Here is a 10679-nt window from a genome sequence, read left to right as displayed (position 1 = left end):
ACATCATTATCTTTTTTCTTTCCAATTTTTCTATAAATTTTTTTAACATTTATTTTTTAAATATTTACACTTCTCCAACATTTCTCATTTCCTTACCCTTTTCACCTTCCCACTACTTCTCCAACCTTTCTCCCTCCCTTACCTTTTCATCTCCCTACTACTCTCTACATTAATATCATTTTTCCTATTTTCCTTCATCTTCCTTTATTTTTTATTTTTCTTGCATCTCTACTTTAGGTTGATAATTTTTTATATTCTTTAAAACTCTACTTTGGGTTAATGTGATTTAGTTTTGTTTTTTGAATTGTTATTGTTGTTGTTGTTGTTTTTTTTTTCTGTTTTTGGTCACTTTGATTGTTAAATGTTATCCTATTGCGTTATAAAGAATTAAATATAGCATATAAAAAATAATATTATTCTATTCCATAGTATGATTTGGATAATTTGGTATTTATTCTATTACATAGCATGATTTTTTATAGTGCTCAATTTAGATTTTAAACTGTGAGACTTTACTAATTTTTATTTATTTTGTAATCCTTTGTGGTGAACAAAGTATTCTTAATAGTTGTATTAGAAGTACTCTATAATGCCATTTATTTAGAAAAAAGCAGAGGTTAGCCAAACGAAAATAATTGGATGGTGACAAATTTTAGCTTTTGCAATTTTATTTTAATTATTATTATATTATAACAATGCATATATAGAAATTTAATTCTTAGATTTTGCTAATAATTGTTTATAAAATAATATGTTTTTGGTGGATGAAATTACATATTTTGCAAAGCAAATAACCTTAATAGATTATCAACAACAATTATTTTTTTAGATTTCCTAATTTGTCCAATTAATCATTGTTAAGTTTTATTAATTTTTTAGTTATATTTTTCGATGTTTTGGATTATAGGCAGAAAAAATAAGGTTTAAGAAAGTTTGTTTAAAACTAAAAAAATAATTTTCAAATTTTATATTCTTTTTAATGATTTACAAAATGTTACAATTTGAGAAATATTTTCGTTGACTTGCCTTTTGAATTTCTGAGAAAAATTGTATTATTTTCATTTTGGTATAACAAAATTTATATTTATGATTTATGATTGCTCCTATATTACATTTATGATTGTTTTTATAAATTACGAAATACATTACTCATTATTAGATTAGTTTAAATTATAAAAAAATTAATAAAACTATCATAAAAATAATTATCACGCGCACCGTGTGGGTTCGCGGCTAGTTGTTTTAATAATCAAAACTTTAAATTGCAAATTTTCATCATCAAATGGCCAATGTAAAAGTAGCACCAAATTTAGACGATGGAAATAATATTTTAACCTAATTTATATAGTCAAAGAATCAAAATGACAACTGTGTGGGGTTCGAGGACCGAGGAGTAGTTAGCTGAGGATCAACTTGCCCAATTCAAGCCCAGAAGGATAAACGAGCTCTGAGGACTCCACCTACCAAGGAGAGTAAGAGAATCAAGACAATTGATATCCTGTGAAGGCCCAAGGAAAGGAGAAGATATAACAATGGGGGCAAGGATGGTAGGAGGAAGTTTCTTGAAGGATATACCTCTCACCTCCTCATTCAATACCCTACACCAACTTTATTAGCTACATTAATGTGAAAATGACCCCTAAACAGTAACTTCATAGCTAGCAGCCCCTTCTACCACTTTCAGCAAAGACTTGATGGGACAAGTATCCTGAGAAGTGCCTGAAAACATATAGGTGGAGGGTTAGGATGCGTGAAAAAGGGATACAAAAGGACGGGACCCCCCCCCCCACCCACGAAAAGAGGGTGGGATATTTTTCTAAGGACCAATAGAACAAGAAAAATATATAGTGAATTGCTTGTGTAAAACTGGAACGAAACATATATATAAGATATTGATCCTCGAACTTGCCAAAAAAGGACATTATCCTCAATTGCTGTTTAAATTGCGCTTATATGTTACTCTGAGCTCTTCGGCCTTAGACTTGGACTTAGCTTAGAATTGCACTTGAATTAATTTCTCACTTTCTTTAAAAATTCTATTGTTTGGGCCTAATTTGAAGGATATGGTATCACTAATATAATCTAAGTGGACTTGGACCTTTATTTTTAGAGTCCCTACAACAACAACATAAAAATTAGGGAAACAAAAAATTATTTGAAATTTATTTTCCCTTTCAACTTAGAAAAGGTCATGGAGTTCATCATAAAAGAAGAAGAAAGAAATGGTCATGGAGAGTAGGTTCTTGCGTTTTTTTTTTTTTTTTGGGGTGGGGGGGGGGGGGGGGGGGGGTGTTGTGGAACATTTCCATAATTGGAGAAGTGAAATTTCTTTGAGCTCCCTATTTCTTCCCTAAAAATAGGTAAGCTATATATATTTTCTTAAGATTGTGTTGGAATCAATCAATCTATAGTAAAATTTTCATACAAAGAGCTGCAAGCAATTTTTTTCAAACCAAATGATTATAACCATCTATTTCGATATGATTAGGACACAGCTACTACGGCCCTAACAAAGGTCATAAAAGCTGTCCTACACAACCGTACGTGTACCTCATGTTTAGCTGTTGTGCATGAAGAGCCCTACAATAAATGCTTGATAGTGACATGAAAGTGTGAAAACTATTAAATTTTCTTCTAAATTTTGGGCCATTGTACAAATGTATCAAAATATTAGGGCTGATGCCATAAAGTTTGCATCATCTAGTTTTTAACTTTTACCGTCCGCCTTATGTGAGGGACTGAAATTGAGAATTACCGAAAAAGGCAAGAATGCAGCTTTCTTTGCCATCTTGGGGTAGATGCTCATTTTGGTTGCAGCTTTTTTTAGTGCTTATTATTAGCTTGCCAAGCCAATATTAACTCTAGATTTATTCAACTTGTTTTAGTACAATACTTGAGGCTTTTTTGTTAGGTTACGGTTAATATATGACTTTAAATCATTCTTTAATCATACATTTTATGAAAAATTTGATAGATTATCAAAAAAGTTAGTTATTTTTTTTTATTTTTTTTAATAAAAAGTTTTTTAAAATTGTTTACTAGAGCATATATTAGTAAAACCTTTTTTGTTATATATTTTAATTAGGGTTTGAAGTATTTGAAAGATAATTATGAAAGAATTTAATGATCGGATATGAATTTGGTGCAATTATTGTACCACGCAATAACCATGTTGTTATAATTTTTTATGGGTCTAGTTAATGCATGCCTTTAGGATACAAATTAATCATTCATTTTAAGAAATTTTTTATAGAAAATTGAAAAAGCTGTAAAAAAAGTTAATTACTTTTTCGTTTTTTCATTAAAAAAAATTTCTAAAACGGTTTACTAACATATGCCCTAAGGGCATACATTAGTAAAACCCATTTTTTATTAGTAATTGATGCACTAAGGGTGTTAGTTTATATATATATATATATATATATATATGTGTTTTTTTTTCTTTTTTTTGGAGAAACAGTTTATAAAATTTTTTTAAATACTTTTTATGGGCAAAAGAAAAAAGTTATTGATTTTTTGACAGTTTTTAATATTTCTCATAACAGTAGTTTTAAAACTTTTTAAAAATAACTAATCAATAAATGTCCTAAGGGCACCCGTTACCCGAACACTTAGTATTATGGGCAATGTTAGCGTCAACACTTTTATGATAAGGGTTTACAAAATTTATTATGATTTTTTTTTGAAAAAATTATTATGATTGACCTGAGTAATATCATTTCTTACTCTCTTTTTTTTAAAGAAAAATGTCATTTTTATCTTCTTCTTTTTTAGAGATGTTTTAATATTTCTCATAAAAAGTAGTTGTAAAACTTTTAAAAATGGTTAATCAACAAATGTCTTAAGGACACCTATTAACTGTACACTTAATATTATGGACAATGTTAGTGTCGACACTTTTATTATAAGGGTTTGCAAAATTTATTATGATTTTTTTTTTTTGAGAAAATTATTATGATTGACCTGAGTAATATCATTTCTTACTCTCTCTTTTTTTTTTTTTTTTAAATGTCATTTTTTTTTAAAGATAATTATAACATGCTGTTAACCCTGCAGTTAGAACTCTTTCTTCTCAAAACCTCCAACACTTTATGCATGTAGAGGTGCCAATTTAGTTACAGAACCCTTAGCATGTCATTTCTATCTAAGTATATTATCGATATTACTTTTAAGTTGTATTACAAACTATACACATTTGGTTTTTGAGTGGAGTTGTAGTGTGCCTTTGTATTAGAACCCCTTTCCCTCTTCTTTGTGTGTGTGTGTGTGTTTGTTTCTAAAAAAAAAAAAAAGAATAAGTAATTGTCTCACATTACTTAAGAGAGTGTGTTATGTGTAATATAACTTGCCCCACCCTCCTTTAAAAGTTACCATGGCTTTTGAGTGGAGTTATGATGTGCCTTTGTATTAGAACTATTTTCCCTCTCCCTTGTTTGTGTGTGTTTGTTTCTATTAAAAAAAAAAAAAAAAAAAAAAAAGCTATACACATTTGGCCAAACAGTCACAAAATTGTAAAAAATATTAAAAGCTATAACCTTGTTGGAGTATATATAGTAATTCACTTTATAATAGTAATAACAAAACCATGAATCGAAGAGAAAGTAAATTAGTGGAGATGAAAAGGTTAAAAAGGTAAAGTCAACGGGAACAAAAAGAAATGAGGATCACCAGTTCACCACTGCACTGAAATATCATTGTTGGTGGGCATAGTAAATACAATTTGACAGCAGCTCACAATTTTAAAAATACAAAGGACTAGTTATTCAACGAGTCTTTATTTATTTGAACTAGTCCAAGTGGGGCTGGTATTTCTGACAGTACTGTGACACCATCATCTTGGAATGTGGTGTAGTTTTATTTTTATTTTTTTGTTAGTTGGAGTAGAATTTAAGAGAGAAATAGATCAAATAAAAAAAATAAAAAAGCTTGGACGGGTCACTATCAAGAATCCCTTTATTTATTTATTAAATATGGAGAACCAAACAAAGAGGGCATGATTATAAACACTAATTCCCACTGTGACCACTGTCCTAGCCTAGCAGGCACTACAGTGAAATTAATATTGCTAATACCACTGAAATTACATATCCACCCATCCATCATATCTCAATCTACAATTATACCCATCACTCAAATTTAATAGCATGCAGTGTTATGATTTCGTCAAAAATAGGCTATCTGACTTTTATATAGACTCATTATTTTTTTCTACCGTTTAGAGTCTGTTAGACGAAAAGTTGTAACATTTTATGTGGTTTTAGAATTTTTATTGAGAGAGAGAGAGAGAGAGAGATCTTATCTATTTTTTAATTATTGTGGAAGATCATGTTAATTGATTTTGTGAATTGAATATTGTTGATAGGATAGAGATAAAGATGTGGGTAGGGTTTGTGTGGTTACTGGAATTAATTAAGTATATTATTAGATGATTATCACTTCAAATTATAATAGTTTTTAAATAGTGAAAGTGGGTCATGCCTGGTTGATTAGTGATTTGATATTAATATAAATATATATTGTTTGGTTTGAAGTTTAAGAAAAAATGAAAATGATATGAGCAACCCTTCAAAATTCTAGATTTGCCCGCTCTAATGATGAGAGGACCAATACTTTTCTTAGGGCCAAATAATAATAAGCAGACTAAACTGTACCTTTCTAGTCAATAGTTAAAAAAAGACATACAAAATCATGATGCTCAGAACATTTATATAGGACAATTTCAACTCAACAGTGACAGAGATTTTGAAAATGCTTGTAATGGAAATGGTTCGAATTCAAAACAATCAATTCTTTCCTAGGTTTCTTTTTTTTTGTTATTTTAGATTGTTCAATCAATTTTGTAGGGGGTAGTTGGAATACTTGCTGAGGTGAATTTTAGATCCTCCAAAAGTTCAGTCTATTTATTTATTATTATAATTTTTTTGTGAGAATCCATAAATAGAGTATTGGTGTAGTTTTTTTTTTTGGTTTTCATATGGAGTATTTATAGGCAGCAATTAGTAGAGCTAGTGGACACTTTCCCATGATAACCCCTTTATTGTCCCCTAAAGACTATTGATGGACATGAACAAGAGGCTGAGGTCTCCACTTCTTTCACTGTTATAACTATCAAATTATATATATATATATATATATATTTATTGTTTCTAAAAAAAAAATTTATATATTTGTTATAACTATCAAATTATATTATATTTTTTGTTTCTAAAAAAATTACATATTTGTTATAACTATCAAATTATATATATGTATATATATATATATATATATATATATTACCCTGCTTGAAAAGTAATGCAAAACTTAAAATTACATTACCAACTTTAATGTTGCATACAAGTACGGACAATAATCCACTTTAGTTTTCAAAAACTCTCTTCTGTTGGAATTTGGTGAAAATTTGTCTTGCAGTGGTCCATATTTCATAATGATCAAATATGAACTAGTTTTCAAAAAAAGGTAAAGCATTTGTCTAGTTTATAATCCAGTGCTCATTTGTATTCACTAAAAGAAATGAGGGTTATAGCCGTGTTTCAAAAACGCGGCTATAGGCCCCAAAAAACGCAACTAGCGAGAGTGGAATTGAGGGGACCTTTTATTTTTATTTTTTTTGGGATCTGAAGCCGCGTTTACCAAAATGCAGCTCTAGACATGGGCTCAAGCCGCATTTCCAAAAAATGCAGCTTCAGGTGTGCCTAAAGTCGTGTTAAATAAATGCGGCCATAGGAAATTGTGCGCGCCAGAAATGAAATTATTGGGCCTAACTTCACTTTGGCTCACAACTTATTTATGAGGTGGGTTTTAGGATTTCCTACTTTGGGTTGTTCTTAGCACAGAGACTCAAAGTAATATTCCCACTCTCTCTCTCTCTCTTGTTTTCCCTCTTTTTTTTTTTTTCTGAACCCCCTTTTCTTCCTTAACTTCTTCTATTTATAGCTCTAAGTTAGTGGGGAGGTCATGATTACTGCCATTGTTAGTGCAATCAAAGGTCCAATATTATTTGTTGTAAGTGGGTGTTTAGGTGAGAGTGGAATGCTGAGATTATGGCTTTGGAACTTGGTTCTAACTCAAGCTAATATGCCCGGTAGTGATGTTTCTTGGAAATTGCCGAGCACCCTATGGTATGTCTGGATAAAAGACTTTCTTAGTTGTTTAGGAAATTTATGCCAAGCACCGATTAGGGGGCAAGATTAAAACTCGCAGTTTATGAAGGTAGTTTAAAGCAAAGATTTGAAAAATGGGGCCGTGCTATTGGGCCTGAACCCTGGGCCCAATTGGGTTTGGGTACCTCGGTGCCGTACAGAAATCATTTTAAAAAAATTTATATATATATATATATATCAGCTGGACATATAGCCGTGTTTTCTAAACGCAGCCATAAGCCCTACACAATAAACGCCGGTACAAACATTATAAACGCGGCTACATATATAGGATATAGTTGCATTACGAGCAATGTGGCTCGAGTTCTAAAGATTTAGCCACATTTATATCAAACACGGCTATAAGGTGGCTATAGCCATGTTTTTTACAAACACAGCTAAAAAAAACGTGGCTATAGGTAGTGTTTTTTGTAGTGATTACACATAATCCAAACCCTTTAAATATGTATATATAAAAATGGAAGGCTTACTAATACTTACGGTCTTTGCGCCACATCTCTAAACATACCAAACTAAACTAATTTACATAATTTTTATCATATAGAATAATAGTTAAATTTATTAAAATATATTTCTTAATAAAAGATATCACCTTTGTATTAAAGAATTCACACACACACATATTTGTATATTGAGAGAGAGAGAGAGAGTCATGTCCAAAACTCCCAAAGTTGGGGCTATAATTGATGATTATAACTTGATTTTTTATTGGTTAATTATACCATCATACTTTAACATCTCAGGAATGATACTTCACCCCAAACTAGATGAAATGACTCTATCCACATTGATGTTTGAATAAATGCATTAAATAAGTCTATGCTCTCTCACATTGTGATTTTCCTAATGTGTGTGTGTGTATGCACACTACTCTTTTATACAAACCTCAAAGTGGAGTGTAATTATGTCTTAGTTAAAAGTGAGTTCCAGTTAGTTCAACTGGTAAAATTTCTAATGGATGAATAAGAGATCTAAGGTTCAATCTCTGTTTACACCAAAATCGATTAGTGTCTTGGTCTGATGATTAAGAGTTATTATAAAAAACGAACATCATAGGTTGAAATTCTCTAAAAAAAAATGTCTATAATTTGGGTATGAATATTTTTTAAAAGAAAAGTAGAATGTTCTACTAGGGTAATCAAGTAATTACCTATTAGGTGCATTTATACAAATTTAAAGAGGAAGATGGTCATTTTGTTCATAGTGTGGAAGGTGTCATTTGGCGATTTTTTTGATACGTTTGGTTGATGAAAACTTTATTGTGATTGTTGTGTTAACTTCACTATTATATATATATTTTTTATATATAATTCATATGTAAGGAAAATGAATTGACAATGACAACTAAAATTATTTATCTAGTGCCATTTTTTCATGTATATAAATACTAATCAAAGCCTATATCACACCCTGATTCATCCACTTTATACTACTCTACCAATAGTAGTAAGTCACAAACCTTTTGTTTTTTCTTTTACTTATAAAGTAACTAAAAATTTATAAATAAACAAATAAATAAGATTCATGACATACTACAAAAATAATTTTAATTTTAAAAAATAGAATATTAAGAGTGAGAAATGAGATTTTTACTCCATAAATATTAAATACATACGGTTAGAATCAAAATCTTTTATCCCACTAAGTGTGTAATTATATTTTTCCTAATTTTTTTTCCCTCACAACAAACACTGTTGATATAGATATTTTCAATGGTCACTGTTGATATTGTAGTGAACAGGAAATTTGATTATGCGTGACATCAAAATCCAGAATGGTATGCCAAAAGGATCCAAATCCATTACCCGGTAGCCGGTAGGCCACACTCCATTCCAATGCCCAATTATGGAATAATGCTAGTACGGTTTTCACAACATTGCAGAAAAACATTTCTAGATCTCATCAAAAAAAGAAAAACATTTCTAGAGATTTTTTTTAAAATATTAATTTTAATTTTAGGGTACGAATAAGTCGTACTCTCCAATTTAATATTGAAATACGTTCTATGCTAGTACTTTTTTAAAATTTCTTTTCAAAATACCAATTATTAGTCCTTACTTTCCTAGCTTTTTCCTCAAAGAAGTTTAAGTCTTTAACTACTACTTCATAACGAAGTTATGAACTTTTTTTTTCTTTTCAATCAAATGTGAATCACATTCTTCAACTTTTCTTAATGTAAGAGAAATTTTATACATACATATACGCGCACACAAAAAAAAAAAAAAAAAAGGTACAATGTAATACAATTTATTTATGTTTTATGCTTTTAATTTGTATTTTTTTTAAAGCAAAAATGAAACTACACTTGCCTTGAAGGCTTTGAAGTATTAGGAAACAAAATGTTTATGAATAGAGACTATTTATGCCTATGTAGGCTACGCTTTATTCTTAAATTAATTGGGAAAATTACACTCTAGTTCCAAACACATTGAAACTTGGGAAATTTTCCATCACGAATATATTTTCAAGAAGGTTTTTTTAGAAGGTATTTTCTAGAAGTTAAACACAGCCTAACCTTTATATATTTCTTAAAAAAATAATATATATTTTACTTTGTTAAACATTTTCTAAAGTTAACAAACAAATTCTTGAAGAGTTAAAGTTGCATTTGGACCTATTATTGATGGACAGTGTAAAAATATAGAAAGAATTGAACTTCTTCAAGAAAAGAGATTTAAAGCAAGAATTAGAAATGTCTAAAACATTTAAAATAAAACTTGTTAATTCAGTTGTTATCTTCTCCACAAGATGCAAGAACCATCCATACAATAAGAAATCTAGCTTGTTTGCATATTTGAGTTAAATATATAGGTAATTAGCTTATCTTTCTTTTAAATTAAAAGTAATGTTAAAGACACAACATTTTTCACGACAATTGTTTTAGATATAAAGAAGTGGTGTCTTAGCCGTTGGCCAGACCATTCCACCCCTTTCTCATAATATACTTTGAAATTCTCATAAATTAATAGTGTGGTGAATTGAGCCTAGAACCAATGAGCTCACAACTCAGATACCCTATAAGGGTATATTTCATAATTATTAATATGACTTATTTGTGATTCAAGAAATATCATTTTCACCTAAGTCAATTACGGAAATCACTTGAAAGTTCCTATCATATATATTATATTAAAGCAAAAGCACAATTATAATCCAAATTGAATTCAAATTAGTTTATATAAGTTATCTAATTTTGTACACATGTTCAATTTCATTTTCTTAATTTTAATGTCAAATAACTCATTCATAATACTTAACACAAAATCTCAAATAATCACCTCATTCAATTAGATAAAATCACCCCCATAATCACATGTTTTCCCGTGTAAACATGAGTTACTAACATGGTACAACTTATTGCTGAATCATAACATGCCAATGCCATTGCCACATCAAAGATTGTGAGAAATATTTGTATCAACAAAATCTATTGTCAAATTCAAAACTCTTTCTAATACATTTGACTATTTGTTTGGCATAATTGATCTTTGCACCCTTTAACTATTTCCAATGGTC

This window comes from Quercus robur, chromosome 2 (genome assembly GCF_932294415.1).
Source record: "Quercus robur chromosome 2, dhQueRobu3.1, whole genome shotgun sequence".
Classification (NCBI taxonomy): domain Eukaryota; kingdom Viridiplantae; phylum Streptophyta; class Magnoliopsida; order Fagales; family Fagaceae; genus Quercus; species Quercus robur.
Note: the sequence above shows the minus strand (reverse complement) of the source record.